General features: G+C 42.9%; 1 long non-coding RNA gene across 2 annotated transcripts; it reads right to left on the reverse strand.

The window, feature by feature from the left end:
* Positions 1-3,164: 3,164 nt before the first annotated feature.
* LOC103279418 (uncharacterized) lies at positions 3,165-24,640 on the reverse strand. Of its 2 annotated transcripts, XR_506773.3 has the most exons (5): positions 23,559-24,640; positions 16,584-16,771; positions 8,145-14,216; positions 6,967-7,071; positions 3,165-6,783 (listed from the first exon to the last, which is right to left on the reverse strand). It is a non-coding gene; the product is annotated as an uncharacterized LOC103279418 (long non-coding RNA). The 2 variants fall into 2 exon arrangements; XR_010003053.1 differs by having other exon boundaries at positions 6,967-14,216.

Genomic DNA, 24,640 nt, shown 5'->3' on the forward strand with positions numbered 1-24,640 from the left:
GCGAGTTTGTGGATATTGAGATCCGAGAGTCCTGGTATCTGTGATTGAAAAAACCCGTACTTTCCCGTTCCTGAGGCGACCTGGGATCGCCTCGCCAAAGCCCGCAAAAATCTGCGACTCTGGGGAAATCTTATTAATTTTTTATTATTATATAAAAGCTTGCAAAGAGCTCATCTTCTGCAAGCGAAAAGGAAAGTGGTTTGTAACAGTTTTATTACCTTTTTGGTTAATGAGTAGCAAGAGTCAAGAGAACTTCAATGAAAAGGAAAGCGTTGAGGTTCTTTTCTGCTACAGAGGGGAAACAATGTATCTCTGGGGTGCTGGGGTACTCTTGGAAGGGAAAACCAGGTTTCCTGCAAGCCTGGGGAACTCCTGGTGTGAATCAGCTGTCAGTCAGAGCAGTTTGAGTGTGGGGACCGATGCGTTCGACATCAAATCCACTCTCCTGGTAAATTTTAAGCAACATTATCACAGTTGTAATCATTCAACAGGTACATGTACACACTCTGCTCCACACAGGCTGCTGCTGCTAGAAAAAGTAAAATAAAACAGAATAAGGGAAGGTGGAGAGGAGATCCCTGCTATTTGCAAAGACATTTCTATGCCAAATGTAACAAGGAAATAATGGGATCAGAGCCCTGTCTTCTCAGTCTGCAGTCTAGAGAGAGTTGTGCCGTGTACAAGCTGTAAGAAAAAACAGCAGCTAACAATACTACAGTGGGTTGCTGTGAGTTTTCCGGGCTGTCTGGCCATGTTCCAGAAGCATTCTCTCCTGATGTTTCACCCACATCTATGGCAGACATCCTCAGAGGTTGTGAGGTCTGTTGGAAAGTAGGCAGGTGGGGTTTATATATATATATCTATGGAATATCCAGGGTGGGAGTAAGAACTCTTGTCTGTTGGAGGCAAGAGTGAATGTTTCAATTGGCCACCTTGATTAGCACTGAATGGGCTTGCAGCTTCAAAGCCTGGCTGCTTCCTGCCTGGGGAATCCTTTATTGGGAGGTATTAGCTGGCCCTGATTGTTTCCTGACTGGAATTCCCCTGTTTTTGTTTTTTTTTAAATATTGTTCTTTATTACTACAGTGCTAATACTAAAGTGCTTAAACTTTAGTTAAACAAAGTATATATAACAGGGGGAAATAAATCAAAACCAAATAACCAACCAACAACCAGAATTCAGAAAGCTAGCAGAAGAGGGCAAATATCTTTAATTAAGCATAAAAAAGCTTTAATTTAATTATCTTTCTATTGGGAGTTGTATGACTGCATGGAAAGGCTTACCAGAAATAAACTGAAAAAAATGCCATATATAATTCTTTTACTCTCCGCTCCGACTCCTGTTTATGCGTTGAGCCTCAGAAAGAAGACAGCTGCATAGATTTTTTAAAACTGCATTTCTTACCCATCCAACCAAAAAAACTTCTCCTGTTTTCCCTTTCTCCTTCCTGATAATCTTATCCTCTTACCTTTCCCTTTCTAAAGTCCTCTGGATTTCGTAGGTGAAGTCTGTAGTTTCAGTAATATGATTTCTTTATTAATTTTAGAAATGGGATGAGGTAGAGAAGCATCAGTTACTGAAACTACTAATATCAAAAACCCTCAACATAATTCATCCCACTGAAATTTTACTCTTGAGCAAGTGGTTTAAATGCCATAATGTAAACATTTTAATTATCCAGTCTTAAGGGACTGAAAAAGCAAAAAGCAGTTTTACAGAAGTCCAAGCAAATTAAGCTTTGGGTAAAGAACAAGTTGAACAATGGAAAATTTGTAGGTATTTAATTAATTTATAACTTAATTAAGGTGTTGATTCTATAATTAAGTAAATGTTCAAATTCCATCTTAAACCAATTACTTTAAGCAAAAACAAATTTAATTAAAGTGTCCCTTTAATTAAAAAATTCTAACTTAATTGATATGAATTGATTTCAACTAGTTCCAATCAAGCAAATATTATCCCATAGTTGAAATGCACAAGATATGAATTAATTAATTAATTTGTAGTATTTAAATTTATCTTGCATTTTAACACTGATACTTCTTGAGCTCACAAGTTAACAAGTACGTAAACCAAAAAGTACTTTGGGGGGGGGGGGGAGTTCTATACACAAACATGTGTTTTATATTTTTATGCTCAGTGTGCCCATAGCTGAGATTCTTCTTGCCTGTAAAGGTATTTAATTATGATTTAGTAGTAGTGACGTCGAACACGCAAGCCCCCGCACTCACATTGCTCTAACACACAACTGATCTCAGCCATAGGTCCCGCAGGCTCACAGGAACCCTGGTTTTCCCTTCTCAAAGAAGCCTCCGCCACAAAGATACATTGTTTCCCCTCTCACTGTAGCAGAAAACCTCAGGCACTCTCTCCCTATTGAAGCTCCATTGACTCTTGTTACATATTAACCCAGAGCAATAAAATTGTATCCATCTTGCTTTCACTTTCTCGCATGCAAAAAGCAACCCTTTTTGCAGGCAACTCTCAATAACCAAAAAATCACCATAAAATACTTTCCGAGCTGTGGACCCAACCGCCTCGGGAACAAGGAAATGTAGTTCTTTCAACTGCGGATACGGAAACCCGTCGGGTTTCTGCCTCCACTACTTAACTAATTCACTCTGGACCAATTCCATTTTACTCCAGAGCCTTTTCTAAACTTAACTTTTTTTTTTTTTTGCCGTGGCAGCCCCGGTTTGCCTCCACACACATCAATTGGTCTTTTTTATGAATGAGTTTGCCTCTTTATGAATGAGCACAGGCAACGCAATCTGAAATGTCTTTCCTATGTCCTTTTATGAACTTTTGGGTATCAGGAACCCCTTTTCCCCTCTCCTGCATGTACCCCATGTATTCCTTGCGCCGTTCCCTAGTCTTAGAATGACCCCAACTAGCCGTCTTGCCTGCCTGGGATAATGGAGAAATTCTGGGATTCCCCCTTTTCCCTTATGGAAAGGCATAAGGAGATTGAAGCCCTTCTGATGCCCATAAGACTGTGTTCATTTTCCCAGCCCAAGGGACACTGGATCTTATGATTCTCCCCATAAGTGGGTTCCTTATATATCTCCTATCATTTTATTATTTGTATTATTATTTTATTATGACACAGCAAACAAGATAGATATTCTGGATTTTTATTATTATTATTATTATTATTATTATTATTATTATTATTTGTCTTTATTATTTCCTATGATGCCTTACCCCTTATGAACGAGGCATTGTGACCCTAACATGAACTCTGGCCAGCATACCAACCCAGCCAGGCACCACCAGGATGCCTAAGGCTATGTATTATTGACATGTATTATCATCTGCAGAAGAAGACAATGGACTTCCTCCTGGATCTCAGAGGGCACAGATGCCAGGCCATCTAGGGAGAAAGGGACCCTTGGACATTCAAAAATCACTCATCATAAAAGACTCATTCTCCTGCCAGAGAGAAAGAAGTCACCAGTGTTGAATCATACATAATCCCATCAAGGTTCTTGCCATGACTGCTTCCTTCACAATGAGGCTGGCTCAGCGTGTGTCAGACTCTCCATTAAACGTGCAAAATCAATCAATGGATCTATAACTAGGTCTGGTTCGAGAGCCCAGAGGCTTTCACCGGATCGCTTGACAAAGGCTCGCTATAGAGTCACTCATAATCCCATCATCAACATATGTTTCACCATTGTTTTTCCCATTGCAGCGCCTCCATCTCATCATTGGCTGCTGAGGGAGTGATGTCACAAGTGGGGCTCGCGCTCCCATTGGAGGAGATGCGCAGACCCCCCAGATCACCCCTCCTGCCTCCTGACAGGGGTGGAAAATTCAAAATTGTAAAGTATTAAAAGTGCTTTTTTCTGTGTAATGGTATGCCGGTTCTTCTTGCATCTTATTGCTGCCATCATACTGCTCCAGCTGGACCAGAATAAACTTGGTGACCTCTGCTTCCAACCTGGGTGAGACTTCTTTATTGGGAATAGGGAAAACTTTCATTTGCTTCCCGTGAGCTCGCCAGGTGTTGCGCAGCCCTCCTTGCCGGGTCTAGCGCGGATCTCCTTTGTTGGGAGAGACCCCAAAATCTTTAATTTAATAGGCCTGTGCAAGCAATAAAAATGTTTCAATACTCATTACTAAATTAGGCAGGTGCACATAATAGTTTCTAAAATGTTTCTTAAATATTGTTAGGGGTCTGTATCGTAACTATAACGATAGAATGAATTCTTTGTTACTTTTTGTTAAGTAATTGTGCAAGGCGGGGGAAGTCCAACCCCCTTTATTCTGCCAGGCAGGAAAAGCACAGTCAAACCACCCCTAACAAATGCCCATTCAGTCTTTGAAATAATAATAAAAACAACAATAATAATCGGAAATCCACTAGGTAAACTTTGGAGACACTGCCTCTCAACTTTGCCTACCTCACAGGGTTGATTCAGCTCCCAACAATCCCTTTTTATCTTGAAAACCCTTTGGAGAAGGAACACAGAAAGGGGGGGGGGGAAGAGGAGGAGGAGGCGGCGGCAGCGGCCACCAAGTTGATTTCAACATATGGTGACCCCCATAATTGAGAGACCACCAAGTCCACCCTATTGGCAACAGCCCTGCTCAGGTCTTGGGAAACTTGGAGCTGTCATGGCTTCCTTGACGATTCACCTATAATTGTCTTCCTCTTTTCCTACTGCCTTTCCAAACATTGTTTTTTCTAGTGAATCATGTTTTCTCATGATATGTCCAAAGTACAACAGCCTGAGTTTAGTCATCGTGGCTTCTAGGGAGAGTTTGCCCTAGGACCCATTTATCTGTCCTTTAATAGGCCACAGTATCTGCAATATCTTCTCCAGAAGCATCTCTCAAATGAGTTGATTTTCTTTCCATCAGCTTTTTTTGTTGTCTAGCTTCACAACCACACACAGAAATGGGGAATGCATAAAAACTCCAAAATATATAAAAGGTGCACAGCCCATGCAGTCACCTTTCCTCATGTTACACTGATATGTATGTGTGCACATACTGTATGCTTTTTGTGGCACACACATCTCCCGTCACGGCTCTTGCAGCTGGACACGTGTGTGCTTGTCTTTATTATGCACGATATAAATCCCTTTCACTTACAGAGAGCGAGAGAAAAGCTAAAGATATTATAACAGGGCCGCTGCCTATTCCACGCTGTCACGTCGGCCTGTCAGTCGGCTGGTAATTAATGCGAACTGCAGGTCCAGCGCCCCACCGGAGTCGTATATCACTGCCAACTCCAGCACAGCAAAGCAACCCCTTTCGCCCAAGCACTGTTATTAGGGGAATTTTCTATGTATTAGCTGTTGATGCACATTAATACATTAAAAATGTCAGTAGTAGAGGCCAGCTAATTGTCTGATTTAAATGTCTATTTGTCAGTGCGCAGCTCAGGTGGGCATGAGCCGAATCGGGAATGAGGCACGGAACCTGTCTTCGAAGGGGGAGAGGGTCTCTCTGGAGATGTGTGGGGGGAGTGATCGATGGCAGAGACGCAGGGTCCAAAATGTTTGTGTTTCTTTTTGGCTATCTCTCTGCACGTTGTGGGGGAAGAAGGAGGAGGCCCACAATGAAACAAGAGAGATTTCAAGGAGAGGGATGTGGGAAAGGGGATGCTTCAGTTCCCAGGTCTTCCAACTGCTTCAGGTAGGATGTTGGTATTTGGTTCAAGTTTCCAGGCATTGTCCAGATGGCACTGTGGACAGGGGGCTGAAGAGCTCACAGTACAGAAGAAAGCAAAGAAGACTTACTGCTTTCTGAGTTCTGGCCCTGATGGTTTCCTCAGCACAGTTAAGGCCCCTCATTTATGGAGGTGCTCTTGACCAATGTGGTATGCTCATTTGAGTGTTGGATTATTACTCTGGGGATCAGTGTTCAGACCTCCACTCATTATGAAAACCTATTGAGTAATTCTGAGCAAGTCACATCCTCTTAGCCTCAGAAGGAGACAAGGGCAAGCCCTCTCTGAACAAATCTTGCCAAGAATACCCCATAGCAGGGTCACTTTATGGTTGCCGTATGTTGGAAATGACCTGAGGCCACTTAGCAACAATACATGGCCTCATGGTGGAGAACCCCTGGGCAAGCAATGGCACTACACTGAAAGGATGGCCAGGCTGTGTGGCTCTGGAGGGAAAGGCATCCCTTGGCCCTGTATTTGAAGACAGAAATCTATCATGGCTCAACCTTGGGATCCATATCTGAGGACCTGAGGGTTCAGACCATGTTTTTCAGATGAATTTCAGCTCTTGTTTTAAGTATTGGCTGGAAGAAAACCTGGCAAAAAACAGTGATACAGTGTTCCCTCACTTATTGCTGGGGTTAGGTTCCAGGACCACCCGCAATAAGTGAAAATCCGAGAAGTAGAGATGCTATATTTATTTTAATATCAATACATTATTTTAGTAGTTATACACTATTTTAAGTCTTTATCAGCCAATTGTGTGTTGATAAATCTTCTCCTTCTCCTCCTGTTGCCGCTTGGTCTCCTTTTCTCTCCCTTTGACTTCTCCCTCCTCCCTTCCTTAGGCTGTAAATTGTAATTTTTATGATTTATAATATTCTTTTAGAGTTTATTGAAAAACCCCAAAACAGCAAATCCGCAAATCCGCAAAAAGTGAACCGCAAAGTAGTGAGGGAACACTGTACAACAGATTGAAGCTTGCCTTTTCATATGATGAGCTGCTAGAAATGAGGAACAGAATATCCATCAGTCACAGCCAGAGTGGAGAATAGTCAAGGATGATAGGGGCTGGAGTTCCAAACTTTTGTAGAGCGCCAGACTGTGGAAAACAAAATCAGACAGCTTGCCATTGTGATTCAGTCTAGGGGTCTTATCACACATCTTGGAGAAAATGCCTTTTAAGTAGGCAACCCATGGTTTTGGAAAGTTCAATAAGGACTTGATACATACCCACCCCAGCACACCGGGATCTCCCCGTTCCTTATCTAATAAAATAACGAACCTTTGACTTATGACATGGTAATTGGGCGACTCCTCCCAGTTTTCCCCACATCACTGTCCTCCCTCTGGCAAATCTTGTGCAATCACGTAATTCATGACCTCCGTCCTAATTGAGAAATGCAGTTTCAAAATTTAAAAAAGTTAAAAAGGAAAAGTAAACAATCACGGGTAAGTGGATTTTTTTTAAAAAAAATGATGTTACAGTACTTTAAAGAAATCAATACTGTAACAACAACAAAAAGGAAACACAATAAAAGTAGAGAAATGGAACACGTATGGTCTTTAAACCACTTCTTTCAAAAGCACAATCTGTTAAACCACTTCTGGTCATGCAAACCCCATGATCTGTTAACAGGGATGAGCTGCCGACGACCTGCAGATGGGTGTACAATCACACAGCAAAAACCTTGCCTCTGACCCACATGGTCAAATAAAAAACAAGTGAAGTCTATTGTTTCCGCATTTTAGAAAAGGTACTGTTGGCAGATCCTTTGTCTACGGCTGATGACAGGTTACCTACGAAATGGACCATGCGTCATGTGAAAGAACCTATACAAAGGGCATCAGAAATAGGATATATGACTACATGATCAGGTCCTAGGTGAGCTTGACAAAATCTCTATCTTGGAGATGGCTAATTATACTCTCTGAAAAATTGGATCTTAGCTAAAAGAGGGGAGTATGTTTTATGAACATTTCTGTTCTGCAAAAAAGTACAGCTAATTTAGCTGATTTTTCAGGGAGACACAACAGGGTATCAAGGCATCCTAGTGGGTATGCAGATTTCCCTATAGCTAAGCTTTGTTTGGGCCACGATCCCATCCACAGCACCATAGAAATGACAGCATTTTCACTCATATGGGGGGAGGGGCAGGGTGGTGAACTTGTTTCATTTGCTTTTGGTGGCTTCATATACCAAATCTGATCGCCTACACAATGACAGTATTATGGAAGCAGATGACAATTAAGAAAAAAATGAAGAAGCACATGTCCTTTCGAATTATTTTTTTATTCTGTTTATATCCTTTCTTTCTCCAGATATAGGACCCAGGGTGGCTGATAATAAAAGTTCAAAACAAAAATATGGTATAAACATTAAACAACATTAACTAGATAGTAATATTAAAATATTTTTAAATTTTTAAAATACATAGTAAGTGTAAAATAGATAAAACTCACCCTATTAAGATACCCATCAGCCACATCATGTGAAAGACCAAAGTCCTGTGAAAATAAAAAGAAGTCTTTGCCTGCTGGGGGAAAGAGCCAACCCGGTCTTTCATGGGATGAAGATCCACAGTGTGGGAGCAATCACCATTAAGGCCCCATTAACTATGGATGAAAAAGCTCTCACGCAATAATCGTAGAGTTCAGGCAAGCTCATATAGGGATATCCCTGTAAAACTGGAAAGTAACTGATGGTCAAAGTGGCTGGGTTCTGCATGCTTTTACTGTTGTTAAAAGACTTGTTGGAAAGATAAATATTCACCACCTATTGTTCAATAGCCAGAGAATCATAATGCTTTAGCTAATCCTAAGCATTCATTTTATAATCATCAACTTCAAGCAAACACCTTTTGGTAATATGGTTAGGGAAAGACATTCTACATATGCTCAGAAATATACTGACTTGACTCTTTTTCCCAGTGATGGGATCGTGACTTTGTAAATGGCAAGGACCTTCAACCTGGATTTTGATACTCTGTCCCCTCACTGGATCCTTCTACTCTTCCTATGCTATATGGTATTCCTAATAACAGACCCTGTGTGGGGTGGCATGGCGAAAATGAATGCAAATAAATCCTGTGTCCTGTGACTGAGAGCTCACTGAAGCTAGGACAGGCTATGACCCATGGCATCCATGCCCCACTGGGAGTCCCATCTATTCACCCTGATGTTTTGCTGCCCGCCTAATTGCCAGCGAGGGCAGGATGGATTTCTTCATCTGACATCCTCAGAATGCTTAATAAATGCCGCTTGTCCAAGGAATTAATTCTGGCCGCCCTGCAGATATCAATCTTGGCGTGTACTGGCATGCAGGTGATATACAGCCCGGCTGCCATTTATTAGCACATGGCCGGTGGATTTAGGAAATGACTAATTTTATATGGTCAGGAATGCAGTGCATCTCTTCAGACAGTAAATCCCAACTGAGGAGCTGTAAGGAAGGGGAAGGGACAAAAGCTGTATTTTTCTATGCATTACCCTCCCTCAACACAAAGCATCATTCTTCTCTCAGCTCTGGAAAAAGGAAGAGCCGCAAGGTTTAGTGAATCAGAACAGTAGGAGAAAATATACAGAAGAGACATTTCTGGTAGGAAATACTTTCAATCATAGATGATCAAGATCATGTTATAAGGTTCTAGCCTAATAGAAAGCTCTGCCACTTGCTAGGTGATCAGGTTGTGAGCCAAAACATATGACCAATCAGTACCACCTCCTCACATGGTTTTATGTAAAACCATGAAGCCCCCAAGAACACAGAAAGTGTCCACCCTGACTCGAAAGCAAGGGTGAAGACTGTGCTTTTCTAGATGTTGCTAGGTGGCAATTCCCATGATCTTTCTTTATTAGCTTTTCTAGCTAGGACTGATAGGAGTTGCAGCTCAATAACATCTGAAGGGAATTGTAAATCCCTTGCCATAAGGGAACTGTCTGCATGGGTTGGAGGAAAATACATATCTCACCTGGCTAATGAAATTTTAATTTCAAATTTTTAAAAAGTAGCCTAGCAAAGCCAGTGTTCTAACAATTTCTACCCACTGGATGTGAGAAAATGAGTGTCATGAGAAAACCTAACAAGTGGGAACACAGGAGCCATTCTAGACCAGATTATCTATCCATCTAGTCCAGCATCCTGCTTCCAAAGTTCCTGTGAATTTGTTGTAGTTGTGTACATTTAAATCACACACTTGTAGTTTTGTCAAGAGCACAGCCCTTCTTTACATCACACATTCCTGATTATTTTCGGTGTCTCCTGGTATATGTAGCCTCCAGGGATTTGTGTCATTCTCTTTTTTAAATTAATGTCCTTCACTACATTTTTTCCTGGTGGTCAAGCACATTGAGTTAATAGTGCATTCTGCAGAAAAGTTCTTTGCTCTTCCTGTCCTGAATCTACTGTCAATCAGTTTCATTGGGTGAACCTGTTCTTTGCCATTATGAAAATGGGAGGGAGGAACCTCTGTTTGTTTTTTCCATACAAGGCAAAATTTTATAAAACTCTCACCATGTCCTCCTTTGGTCATCTTTATTGTAAGTGAAATAGCTCCACAGGTTTTTGCATTTCCTGGCAAGGAAGGGTACTCCAACTGCTTCCTGATCATTTGCTATTCCCTTTTTTGCCCTTTTATCCATTGACAAGCCAATATTAGACTCTTCAGAATACAGCAAAATGGCTGGAATGGCAGAGGAGGGTAGGAGGAGCGGGAGGTAAGAAAATTAAGTTTTTCTTAGAACCATAACCTGGGTCCTTTAAATCCTTGGCTTCATTAGCAAACATTGCACTCCAGTGAAAGGGCTATAAAGCAGACATGGAAGAAAGCACAACCCTCCAAATTTTGTTGGACTATTACACCCATCTGCCTAAGCCAGCAAAGCTAATAGTGAGGAGTCTTGGAAACTGCAGTCCAACAAAAAAATGGAGGATGACACCGTTTCGTCCCCTTAAATAACATCTGACCTGAAATTTACCATGCTTGTGGAAGCAGGAATGTGTGAACAGCTAAGCAAAAGGAAGCTGTGCCAAAGCTACAATCTGCAACATATAGTATTGTTATAAATCTATGAATGATAAATTTATCTGTATATGTACCATTCATATTCCCCTATTCAACTTTAATTGTTAGGGTAGCCACAAAAACTTATGCTAAAATAAAACCTGTAAGTTTTAAAAGTGGTGATACTTTTCTTTCTTCTCCGCCTCCTTCTTATGCTGCAAGAGACTAACACAGCTACTTCTATGAAATTCAGAATCACCCTTGCTCTTTCCTTGAAAATCACATTTTGGTAATATCTGTAGCTATTTATGGAATTGTTATACATACTTCCCCTTAGACGAAATACAGATATTTTGCTTGGAAATAGGATGGGCATTTTATTACATTAATATTTGCCCAAACATTTTTATACCAAACAATTAACAATGATAGGAAAGATCAAACTAATCTCTATAAATCTTGTATATCAATTGTCTAATGCTACAGGAAGTCCTTGCAGATCAGATCGTACCATGATGCAGAGGAAGGTATGGCTGCCTCAGGTCACCAATTTTAATTTCATGGAAGAGCAGCAAATGAATAGTTTTCCCCCAGCTTTGCCTTCCATACACCTTTTACCCTGCCTTTCTCATAGCCACCCAGGCCCTTTCTACACTGCCATATAAAATCCAGATTATCTGCTTTGAACTGGATTATCTGGCAGTATAGACTCATATAATCCAGTTCAAAGCAGGTAATGTGTATTATCAGATTTGAATAACTGGATTATATGACAGTGTAGTAGGGGTCTCAGACACCAATTCACTATCTACTAATGCAAGGCTGATAATCACACAACCCTGAAGTCACCAGCTCCTGTTTTGTTTTGAAAGCTAAGTGGGGTCAGACTTGGATTGTATTTGGATGGGAGATATCAGGTGCTGTAGAATGTATATCACAAGAATGAACTGGCAAAGCCACCTATGAGTATTTTTTTCTAAGAAATCCCTATAAGAATTTAAGGGGCCATTATAAATATACAATTTTAAGGCACACAAACACACATACACACACAATCATGCATCCCTCAATCTGTTGCTGAATGGCAACTTCCCATATTCCTCACCATAAACTATACTAGATAGAACTGCTTGGAGTTACAGTTCCACAATATCCAGAGAGCCAAACTTTGCTATCATTACACTTGTATGTAATAGACAAGTGCTGCTTAATGTAGTGGTCTCTGGACCAATGCCAATCCCTGAGTCATTGGCTACTGGTCCCCGGTGAATTTCCAAAAAAGAGAAAAAATGTAGCCAAGGGGGACATCAGATAGAGACATACTGTACTAGAACTGAGCATCCTCTCCATGGCAGGGATGGGGGTAAACCAGGACTTTCCCTCATGTAAACCGTGACAGTGGCATTCCCTCTGAAGTATTGTAGTCCTCAGGGATCCTCCACCCACCTGTCCCTTTTGCAGCACTGGGATTTTGCTACTCTCCTCTCCAGGGGAGGGGGGACTGCTTAATTGCACCCATCCATTACTCTCTGCTGCCAGTCTTCAGATCTCATATCCACGCTCCTCCACTCCTCGCTCTGGCGCAGCCTGCAGCCGGCAGCTGTCTGTCACCAGCAACCGGCTTCAATATTTCATTAAGCCTGGGCAAGAGGTGACTCTGGGGGAGGGCGAGGAGGGAGATTTTCCCCCTCCCTCCTTGTTTGTGCTCAAAAGCCGGCAGGTGTCCAGCTCTGTGTTGCTGCCAGCCAGCCCATCAAGGCAACAGGCGTGACTGCCCAGGGAAAAGGCTCCTCTTGACAGGCCGCCTCCTGGCTGACATGTGCCATCAAGAAGGGAGCCGTCCTGTGGAGCTCCAGAAGCCCAGCTGAGCCTTGCCGCCAGAGCATGGGCAGGTAAGTAGGCAGGCTGGAAGGTGCAAAAAGGAGATGTTTGCAGAGTGTGCGAGGCATGCATTCAAAGCTCCATTCTGAAGAATTGGGCTCCAATCCTAACTGATCCAAAAACATTGCAGACTCTCAAAAAAACACAAAGTTATAAAAGGCCAGCTTCACTGACTTCCTCTATAAAGGATCCCTCTTGTTCTTGTGCCACTGTCCAAGGTTTCTGGATTCAACATTGCAGCTGCACTTTGGGTCCAAGGTTTTTACCACCCTAAAAGACCACAGCAGAACCAGCACCGTCACAGCTTTGAAGTGCACTGTGGAGAGAGACAAACATGCTTTCCCTAAGCCTCCCCTGGGGAAACCAGCTACACCTTCACCTGCCACAGCTTAATAACGCATCCCCTGCCTGAGTGACAGGAGAAATTACCAACTTCTTCACCTCAGCCGCCAGCACTCTTGTCAAGGAAACAGGAGGTCAACCTGTGACATTTCTCAAACAGCTGCTCCCTTGAGATCCCAGGTTCCTTTAGGGAGCCTCTCTGGTCTGCAGCTATTGGGAAGTTGGCCTCTGCAGTCAGCCTGGATCCTTCCTTTCCAAATAAAAAAAGTTACATCAACATATATGTCTGTGTCTTTCTGTGTATGCCTTCAGGTCACCTGTTGACTTTTGGCAACACCAAGAATTTCATAGGGTTTTCTAACCAGAGGAAGGTTTGCTAGGTCCTTCCTCTTAAGTATAGCCTGTAATGTCTGATATTCCTTGGTAGTCTCCCATCCAAGTACTAACCAAACATGACTTTGCTTAGCTTCCAAGATCAAATGGATCTGGTGCCTTCAGGGTGAAAAATGGCTGCTTAATACTGTTGCCCCAAAAATCAGTAGAAGTGTATTGGAAACATGGGAGAGTCATTCAGGGTGAGGAATGTTCAAACATTGCAAGAGTGTCGTTCTCATGACCCCCATATCATTAGCTACAATGGCTAGGACTGCTGGGAGTTGCAGACCAACACATCTGGAGGGCCACACATTCTCCCTATGTGCTGCATTTTCCTCCATTTGCTCACAATTCAGAATACTAAAGTGGCAAAGGCAGCTGCTGGTCTCAGTTCAACAAGCAAGAGTGGCAGGAGTGCAAACTTGTAATAATATGACAGTGAGAATAAAATCAACAGTCAGTTGAGTTGACCAGGAAAAAACTTCTGCCCCAGGCCCATGTAAATTGTGAAATATGATGTTTCATTTTAACTTCACACATTTTATATAGTTAACCTCAAAGTGATTGCATTTAGTTCTTGTTGCAACTATTAACATACAACTGGAATCCTGTTGGTTAGTCCCATTTAAAGTAGACCCATTCAAGTAATAAGTGAATGCTGAGTCAAGACAGACGAATCCCATTGATTCAACAAATTTATTCTTGTCAAGATTAACAAAAGAGTCAAGTCTCCACAAGGAAGCTGCAGACTTTGAGTCTACTTTCCTTGTCTGCAACATGGGGCATTTACAAATACAGCTTTATTCATACTGTCATTACCATCATCGTAATATAAACATTCATAACTTAATGAACAAAGACTCCAATAGTGTAGCTCCTTTTTCTGAAGGTTTTTTACGCCACCCTGCGCCTTCCTCCTTGTCATTTGTCTAAGCTGGAAATAGGGGGGGGGGGGGAGGGAGGCGGTTAGCAGCACAGACTTTTGATGCAGCAGTGCATCTACAGTAAAAACTGAGCCGAGAAAGAGCAGGATTCTGTTCTAGCTGACCCTACTGCAACTGCACATCCATCTCCTATGGATAAGGTACAACAACACCAGTGTCAGAAGCCCTTGTTGAGTATGTGTGAATAGCAAACTAGAGAACAGGTGCAGCATATAATTATGCTTTCCTGCTCCAGCATATCAAAAAATCACAGATCTATTTGTTTGGCCACTTAAATGGAAGTTCTAAGAAAAGCAGACTGAAAACGTCATCCCTACCTGTGTTTTAGAAGATGTCTTAAAGTGGCTTTGAAAGGGTTGAAAATGTTTTTAATTACTTATGCAAAGCTTATTTCATTTGGTTGTTTAATTTCACCTATCCATGCTGTTAATTTTGGATAAAAAGTTTGATGAAGCATAGTTTTGGTTTGTAGAAACCTAATCCTATTATTTCCATGTTATTTCTGCCCCTGATACATTTGTTTTGTTAAAGAAGCGGTGCCTAGGAACATATCTGCTTTGTTAACAGGTTTATACAAAAATACACAAACTCTTACGTAGTCACAAACTGCCACAAATGGTAGTAATAATCATAAGTTCAGAATTGGTCAAATTCATGGAAATGCAGCTTGACTTGTTGAGATTTCTGAAAGCTGAAGTCTTAAACATCAGTAGGGCAGTTTCATCGCTTAGATTAGCTCATGGACCATCCATGTACAAAATCATTGCTTTGAATATTGGGAACTAATATGGAATCTAGGTAGCCAGAGTTGGAAAAGGAATGCAAAACTTGATAGATCCTAATGGAAACAACATAACTTACAAAAGATACTTTATTGGACTACCATTCATAGAAAGCTTAAGCCAGTATAACCGGCTCCATAGCAAACCAGTTCTTACATTAGCTCTTAAGTAAATACAAGGATGTTTTTGACATTAGCAAAATTTAAGTTTCACCCTTCCAACTTGACAAAGATAAACATCTCCAGCCCTTTTCTGGCCACTTCCTGGAACACATTTTCAAAATGTCAGCGGGGAAGTGTAAGGTCAAAGAGTGCCTGTAGACATTGGACCTTTCTGTACAATTGGGTTACTGAGTGTTAAAAGCATAGTTGCTTCACAATATCTAGGGGTTTTCAAGGTAATGCTTCCATTGGAGGGTTATTGCATTTACTGACATCCAGTGAGGCAATCTGTTTTATCCCCAGGAACTTGTAGCAGTGTTTTAGAATAATGCAGATAAGTTAGTGAAACTGCTGTGCAGTACTGTTATTAGTTATGGGCAGAAGGAAGATCAGAATATAATGGTAGATCTCTGTGTAACTTGAAATAGATCTACAAGAATTTCTGATTTTCCACTGTTTAACATTAGAAGCAAGAAAGAATGTCCCACCCTAAGCGGTACTATTGAAATGAAGGAAGCTTAGGAAATATTGATTGATATTTTTCCCATGAAAGTACTGTTAGCTACATTGCCTTCTTGTACTCAAAACCCCTGGGTTTGAGGTTCCTTTATTCTTAGGATATGCTGTTTGCACCAGGCTCTCATTGGTGGATCTCAGGTTGCAATAAAAGACAATGTAGATCCTACAAGCCTGAAGTCTGCTCAGCCTTGAGATATTATACTTGACATCGTCATAACTCATCCTTTGCTCAACTGTATTCAGTGAGCTGCACAAATATGACACATCATTTAAAAACCTGTGTGTGTCTTTCATACCCCCTCCATTCCAATCCAAGCTTTAAAAACCAAGCACAGTATTTAAGAGAGGTTAAGGAGATGTGAAATATGTAATATCCCTTATGTGTGAGGATGCATACTTTGTGGAGTTTAAGTTATGTGTAGTGGCAAAAAACAGCAGTTTTCCTCTTCCTTCCTCCCATCTACTATATGCAGTTGGAATATTGTGCTAATTTCATGAAACACGGCTGGCAGTCACATCGTGCCATAGCTCAATAGAATGTGGTTAGAAAATGCAATGTAATTCAGAAAGTAGAACTAACATGCCAAGAAATGTTCCATGCAGCATTGGGAAGGAAGAAAAAGAATGTTTTGGAACAACTTGCTTTTATTTATTCTATTTGTGTGAAATTCATAAGTTGTTTTTGAAAACACATTGTTTTCCCAGCATGGTATACAAAATATTAAAAAAATCAGTAAGAAACACACATGGAAATTAATTGCTCACAATTAAAAAGTAGCTAGCTAAATAACAAAAACCAAAGGAAATGAGAATAAAATGAAGTCATTTCAGCCCTCTACAGTAAGACTGCTTAAAAAGCTACTAAGAACAAGACACCACAGCAAAACCCACATACCTGTCCCTGTTGTTTATTCGTTCAGTCACTTTGGACTCTTTGTGACCTCATGGACCAGCCCATGCCAGAGCTCCCTGTTTGCCACTGACACTCCAGCTCCTTCAAGGTCAAGCCAGTCACTTCAAGGATACCATCCATCCATCTTGGCCTTGATCGGCCCCTCTTCCTTACGTATATTTAAAAGCAGTCTGAAATTAGGAGGAAAATCACTGAGATGTGCTTAAAATAATAGAGCTTGGAGATGATTTTATGTACAGGGTCCCCCATCTCCTGGTATCCCACATTCAGTGGCTCCATTTGCTATAAAATTCTGGAAGCTGTAGTTCAAAAAAAGTAACCTTACCAAAAATGAAGAAGCTAAAGCAAACATTCTCAAGACTTGTGGGGCCACCATTGATTGGTCTCTTGTTGCTTGTGCCTAGTGGTTTAACTAGAAACCGTAGGGTTAGGTAAAGGTAAATAAAAGTTTCCCCCTGACATTAAGTCTAGTCGTGTCCAACTCTGGGGGTTGATGCCCATCTCCATTTCTGAGCCAAAGAGTGGGCGTTATCTGTAGACACCTCCTAGGTCATGTGCTCGGCATGACTGCATGGAGCGCCGTTAGCTTCCTAACGGAGCAGTACCTATTGATCTGCTCAAATTTGCATTTTTTGAACTGCTAGGTTGGCAGAAGTGGGAACTAACAGCGGGAGCTCACCCTGCTCACCAGATTCAAACTGCCGATCTTTCAGCCAGCAAGTTCAGCAGCTCAGTGGTTTAACCTGCTGCACCATCGGGGGTCTCTATAATAAGCTGGAAAAAAAGCATACGCAGGGTCTCTACAGCAGATCACAATACTTGTGCCTTTGATTTTGGCATTGGTTTCAGTGCTTGAAATCTATGTGCTGTATTTCAGGCTGGGGAAAAATTCAGCTCCTTTCTCATCCTAGCTGTATGAGACTAGATTAGTTACGGATTTTGGTACTGAAGAGCTTCTTTTCCTTGGAGCACAAGTTCTCATTAAGTTGCAGCAATTTTAGATCAGTGGTTCCTACCCTTTGGATCTCCAGGACTTCAGCTCCCACAGTTCCTAACAGTTGGTAAACTGGCTGGGATTTCTGGAAGTCCAAAACACCTGGAGGCCCAAAGGTTGAGAACCACTGTTTTAGATGTTACTGCATTGCAACTCCTACTATTCCATTCTACTCCACTGACTTTGCTGGCTAGGGCTACTGGGAACTGGAGTCCCACAATACAAAGGGCCACATTTCTGGGCAAACTTTGTGCTGTGGCTCTTGTGTGACATGACAAAACTGGGCCTTTTCCATTTTCTACAGATGAAACTGGATGTCTCTGGATGTTCTCAACCTGTGGGTCCCCAGATGTTTTGGCCTTCAATTCCCAGAAATCCTAACAGCTGGTAAACTGGCTGGGACTTCTGGGTGTTGTAAGCCAAAACACCTGGAGACCCACAGGTTGAGAACCACTGCTCTGGATGATGTGTGGTAATCATAAAATCCATTGAGCTCACCAGGATCCTGTCCCAATACAAGTGAGGCAGGCTGGACTATATTTCAGGACTTGTTCTACTTTTCCTTTACAGCGGGGGGCACTGTTGCAAAGGGGGCAAACATGCCGTAATCGTTGTGGCCGCCATCTCTCTTGAGGTTCATGTGGGGTGTTGCTCCCTAGCCCCTTTCCCCCCATAGCATGCTCAGCCGCCAGTTATCGACCTTGCTGTGGCAGCCTGGCTCTCGTTTATCAAGCTGCCGGCGTGGGGGCCCTTTGCCACTGGAGTCAGCCGCCTGCCCTGACACTCTTTAAATTGCTTTCTGCTGAGCCCAATTTAAGCAGCGTGACGAGACTGCAAAGCGGGCCGGCCTGACAGCTCGGGGACCTGCCTGCACCTCAGGAGCCCTTAATAAAGAGCAGCCTTCCCGAGCAGCAGCTGACGGGCAGGGAGCCAGGCCCACGGCCAGTGAGGGTAGTAAATGGGTAGGAGGGGGGCAGGTCTTACTAATTACCTTGGGCTCCTCTGGGGAGGACGGGCTCATTATCACCAATTAGGGCCAAACACTTTAATTGATACTATAGTGCATGGCATAAAGTGTGTGGGGCATACATGGAAGTCATGACTGAGGAATGGAGCAGCCGTGGGGGCAAAAGGCAGAGCAAAGAAGGGGGGAACCATTTCCCCTCTTCTGCTCACATACATGGGGTGACGCAATTTGGTGCATGGGGAATAGTAAGTTTCCATGTCCACATGGAAAAGGTTTTATATCTTTGAATGGATTTGGTACTGCTATGTCCTGCTATTCAGCCTAGAAGAGCTCTCAGAGCAGCTTTCAATCCATTAGAGAACAGTCATCCAGATTTCATAGGAACAACTGGAGCTGGTTCAAGACTTTTTGTTGCCTGAGTACTTGGATGGGAGACCACACGTGTCCAGTCCCAAGCAGTTTATTCTGATACTTGGGACAAAAAACATCCCACAAGCACCTCTTCTCCTCCCTGGCAATCAAAATACAAAAATACAGTAGCAACACATTGAATGAATAACATTGGGTGTCCTTTCGTGACACCAAAAATCTGTTGCCAGAGGCAGCTGCACTAAAAACAACAGACTGGAAAACAGCAGGGCATGAACAAACAAGGTGGATTTCTAAACTACATAAAACAAGAACCAGGGTATTAAACAAAGCCAACAAAGAAATTAACAGCAGCAACTAAAATGTCTTGGCAAATAATGTGCAATGTGGCAGCCAAAAAAAAAAGGCCAATGCAATTCTAAGCTGCATCCAGATCAAGAGAAGGAATAAAGCTACTCTGTTCTGCTTGGGTCAGAACTCATTGGAGCCCAGTTTTGGGCACCACAGTTCAAGAACGATGCTGACAGGGTGGGATGTGCCCAGGAAAGGGTGACCAAAATGATGAAAGAGCTGAAAACCAAACCCTGTGAGGAACAGCTTAGGGAGCTGGGCATGTTTAGCCTGGAGTAGAAAATATTCAGAGACAATGATATAGCTATCCTGAAATACCTGAAAAAAATGACATATAGTTGAAGTGAACCTATTTTCTACAGACCTTGGTATAGGATGGGGTAGAAATATTTTAATAAATAAGTGAATATTCCTTTTTGGCAAGGAATTGGATTAGATGGTCCTTCCAACTTCATATGAGACTATGCAAAGGGGCATGGCCCATCTGAGGAACAGCCTTCCTGTAACCCACAGAGAAATATTTCCTATAACTCCAAAGCTAAAAAGTCTGTTCTTAAAAGACACTGTTCATCCAGAGCACAAACACATGCCTTTACTGGTCCAGCGACCTACAGAAATGCCATGTCTCACTCTTGGATGGGCCAGGGCTGTGCTTTACCACTAGCAAAGGGCTCCTCCTCTATTACACATACAGAGACATCAAGGTGGGCAGCTGAGGCAGGCCTAAGGGCTACCTTTCTTTCCATGAGCCCCACTAGGTCCGAGAGTACATGTGTCAAACTGAAGGCCCACCATGTCATTTTATGTGGCCCTCCAGATGTTGGACTACAACTCCTGTATTCCTCATAATTAGACATTATGACAATAGCTGACAGGAGTTGTGATATAGTAACACCTGGAAGGCTGCAATGTGTTATGTGTTGCTTGAATTTAGATACAAAGTTTGTGGATATGATGTCTGACTTTAAAATGTCCTTTAAGCTTTCCATGACCTCAGAGTCACAAGCACTGTTGGGTTGCAATTCCTATCATCCCCAGTGCTCATTGCAGATAATCAAAAGTGATGGGAATTGTCATTCAATAACATCTGGGGACCCAAATGGGGTAAAACATAAAGAGCAATGACTACTATGTTAAATACATATATAATTGGCCCTCTGCATCCACAGATTATTCGTCCACAGATTCAATGGAGGCTTCAATGAAAATGAGTGGAGAATGCAACCCTAGCCTCTCCCGGTTGCTCGTTCCTGCTCAAAGGCTACACAGGCTGCCTAGATATGTCCCACCCAAAATCAGAAATGGCCAGAAACACACTATGAAACCTCTTTAAGATAAAATGTCAAACAATGCAAGAGGACCCTGCAACCTATATAAATTGCTATTCACAGGGCCTTCCTTGCCCTCTCTTTCACGCTAGGAAAAGAGCAGTCCTGGGAATTTGGAAGGTCCAAAAGGTTCCAAAAATAAAGCCTTGTGGCGAAAGCATCAGCCTCCAATTGGGATGGTTCTATAAATAGATCCTTTGTGATCTCATGGCATACACATGCCCTCCAGCACCCCCAGTCCAGCTACAGGCTGCAAGGATGTTCATGAAAATGAGCTTAAACACATCTCTCCCCAAGAGACAGAGAACTGGATGAACAAATGGATTCTGCTTCCACAGTTCAGCAGCTGAAACTGCCATTACAGGGCTCTTTTTGAATGGGTAGGATCCCTGCTGTCGTTGCCATTAACAGAAAGATGCAAATCATGTCCCCAGCCCTAAACATTCAAACAGCTAGATGATGTGACATAAGTCTTTCAGATCCTTATGGTGGTCAGTCTGCCACAGCACTCGGGGGTCACACATTTTAGTGATCTGTGGACATGCTAACTGACCACTGTAAAGTTCTGAACAACCTCTTCACTTTATGCAGCTCTTTGAAAATGTAGGGTGATGGAAATGATTTATTTATTATTTATTTGTTTGCTACATTTATATGCTGCTCTTCTCACCCCAAAGGGGACTCAGAGCGGCTTACAAATCAAATGTACATACAATATATTATTAGCATAGCACAATATAAGCATTAAATTACTAAATTAAATTAAATTATTTGCATCTTTATGGGTCTGATTACATTCTATTTCCCCCTCACAACTTTATAAATATACTTTTAAAATAACTCTGTACTGCTTCATAAAGCAAAAGTAGTTATGGAACTACTCTTCAGTTTTAAAGGTGCTATGACATTCCTTTTCCCCCTTATTCCACCTTGCCTTTGTTTCCGATTTCTGGCAGACCTCCTTCTCTCTTTTTTATGTTTCTTCTCCGAGTTTCCCTTGCAAGCTTCTATCATACAGTTATTTGCTCCCATCAGTGCCACCTTCCTTTATGCAACCCCCCTTCTGTTTGTCCTTTCCAGGCTCTGTGGGTGTATCCATACTGCAGCTTGATACCACTTTAACTGCCATGGCTCAATATTATGGAAATGTGGTATTTGTAGCTTGGTTATTTATTTATTTCATATTAAAAGCATTGCATAAATTGGTATAAAACTAGTAAAAATAGGAGGGGCACAAGTGGCTAAATATATTTTGACCAAAAACTGCATTGTCTGTAGCCTCAAACAAATCTTCCTCTGTACATGAGGCAGGATATTGCAGGCAGACATACAAATGTGGAGTTGTCTGTTCTGCTCTGCAGTCGTCTCATTGTGATATCTGTGTGTTTCCTATATACATAAGATGTCACACAAAACGACCTCAGACATTTTGGCCAGTAGCTTTTCCTTAACAAATGACAAATCTTCTATATTAATAGACATAATCATTAGCAATGGTCTTGATAAGGACCTTTGGTGTACATCCATTTGTGGAGGAAAAAAACACATACCTCCAATTTAAAATGTTTAAAAGCAATGCTTTTGGGTTTGTAAAGATTAGCCATTTACAAGAAACGTTAGCTAGGGGACGCCCAACTGTATTTACTCAGTCTTCGAGGAGACTCTTTCTCTGTCCCCTGTAGCTTGGTAAGGCACCAGCACTCTTTGGCAAAAAAAGACCTGTGAAACAACAAGAGTCATGATTCCATAGCATTGAACCATGGCCAGCGGTATAGCTGGGGGGGGGGGGGGGGGTGTTAGGGGTCCCCCCCCCCCTTACTCATGAGTAACCAAATCCTCATGAGTGTCCACTGAAGTTTATCTGTCTTGAGTGTCCACTGAAGTTTATTGATGGAGCCTGATTTCTAAATTATTTTGCGCTATGGAACTACTCTTCATGATTTGCTAAAAAAGTTTCAACTCCTCCCCCCCCCCCCCAAAATTCTGGCTATGGCCCTGGCCATAATGGTTAAAAGTGGTGCCAAATTGCTTTAATGCAATTGCACCCTAGGTTCCACAAAAAAGGGCCTTCCGAATAAAAATCTGCAATGAGAAAAAGAGAGAAGAAAGCTTGTCAAATACCAGGGTGGGCCAAGTCATGATGAGGTTGTGGGGATTTGAAAAAGGCACCATGATATAATTAATGTATTGACTGGAAATACATGTGCCAGCAGCTGATTGGCTAAGCATGCCAGGAGCCAACATTCTGATTGGCTTCTGTCTCTGGCTTGATGCTTTTACCTCAGAGAGCGAAGAGGTAACAGCTGGGGAATTAATGGCTGCCAACTATCTGGAGCCTGATCATTTATAAGGCAATGAGGCATATTTAAAGATTGTTTTAAAAGAACTGTTTATTCCCTTTGTTCTCTGTAAGAAGCCAGAGACTACTGTATACATTATTGCTCTGTTTGCCCTATAGAACTGAAGTTAGGTAGGTAAAGGTTTTCTCCTGATGTTAAGTCCAGTCATGTCTGACACTGGGGGTTGGTGCTCATCTCCATTTCTAAGCTGAAGAGCCAGTGTTGTCCATAGACACCTCCAAGGACATGTGGCCGGCATGACTGCATGGAGCGCCGTTACCCTCCCACTGGAGCGGTACCTATTGATCTACTCACATTTGCATGTTTTCGAACTGCTAGGCTGGCAGAAGCTGGAGCTAACAGCTCCCAGGGTTTGAACCTGGGACCTTTCGGTCTGCAAGTTCAGCAGCTCAGTGTTTTAACACACTTCGCCACCGGGGCTCCTATTGAACTAAAGTTACTGTTACTTATTTCACAAACCTGAGTAGCACGTTATTACACTGCAGATTAAACTTTGGGTCAGAAACTGTGGTAAAGCTTCTATTTATTTACATCGGCAACATCCAACAGTGGTCTGTTAGGAATTGTGGGAGTTGAAGTCCAAAATACCTGGCTTAGAGCTTCGAGAGGGCTTTTAGTACAATCCTGGGATGAGGCCTACCCGCGCGAGGTGTTCCCCAGGAGCGCCACTTCCTTGCCTTTAGCGATCCCGCTCAAACTTTGCCGCGCCTCAGCCAATCAAAGCTCGAGATTGACGCACGCGCCCCCTCTCCCGCTTCGGCCACGCCCTCCTGGCGCGGTCTTCCCGCTTCCCCTTCCCTCCGCGCGCTCCTCAAGGCAGCTGAGCCGAGCGCTGTTTGTCTTTCTGGCGGCTACGGCTCCCTCCCGGAGCCTCAATGGTGTGATGTACGAGCTGTCGGCGCTTCGCGGCCTCCACCCAGGCGTGACGCTAACAGCTCCTGGCGAGGGGCTCTATTATGCTAACAAATCTATTATCCGCCGCGCCGTTCCGTGCCACGCTCCGTAATCCCCAACAATCAAGTCAATTCTCATTTCAATAAAGCCCGGCCGGGGCTTCTCCCTTCCTTTGCTTACATTCGCCGCGGGGAGACAGATGGGTTTCCGAGCATTACGGCCCCCAGAGAGCGGCTGGGCCCTTCTTCTCAACACCCTCCCCCTCCACCATGGAGGGGGAAAAAAGACAAAACCAAACCAGTTTAAACAGCACCCCTGCCTGCCTTGCTTTCTCTACCGCCGCTCAAGGACAATTTTCATCCAATTTGAGGCCTGCCGTGGAAGCGCCGGCTTTATTGCAAACATGCCCTGGATTAAACGAGGCCGCCCGGAGCCCATCTGTATTCATTTGCACAATTCTCCCCGCAAACCCGCTCCAGCTGCCTCTGACATGCCAATTTGTCTCCGGGCCCCGTCAGGGCGGAAGAGTGGAGCGGGAAAGAGGCCTCGGAAGGGGAGAGTTCCGCTCTCGGGCGTTCTCTTTCCCGCCCGGGCTGGGTGGGGTGTGCGTGTGGTTTCTCTCTCTCTCTCTCTCTCTTCTCCGCTTCCCTCCAGAAGAGCGAGGCCATCGTGGAAGCAGTGAGGAAAGAAAGAGCCACGAAGCCCGCTTCAGATCAGGAGACGTGGGAGCACGCAGCCACACTCTGGAATCAATGCAGTTTGACAGCACTTGGCCC

Source organism: Anolis carolinensis, chromosome 2 (genome assembly GCF_035594765.1).
Source record: "Anolis carolinensis isolate JA03-04 chromosome 2, rAnoCar3.1.pri, whole genome shotgun sequence".
Taxonomy (NCBI): Eukaryota; Metazoa; Chordata; class Lepidosauria; order Squamata; family Dactyloidae; genus Anolis; species Anolis carolinensis.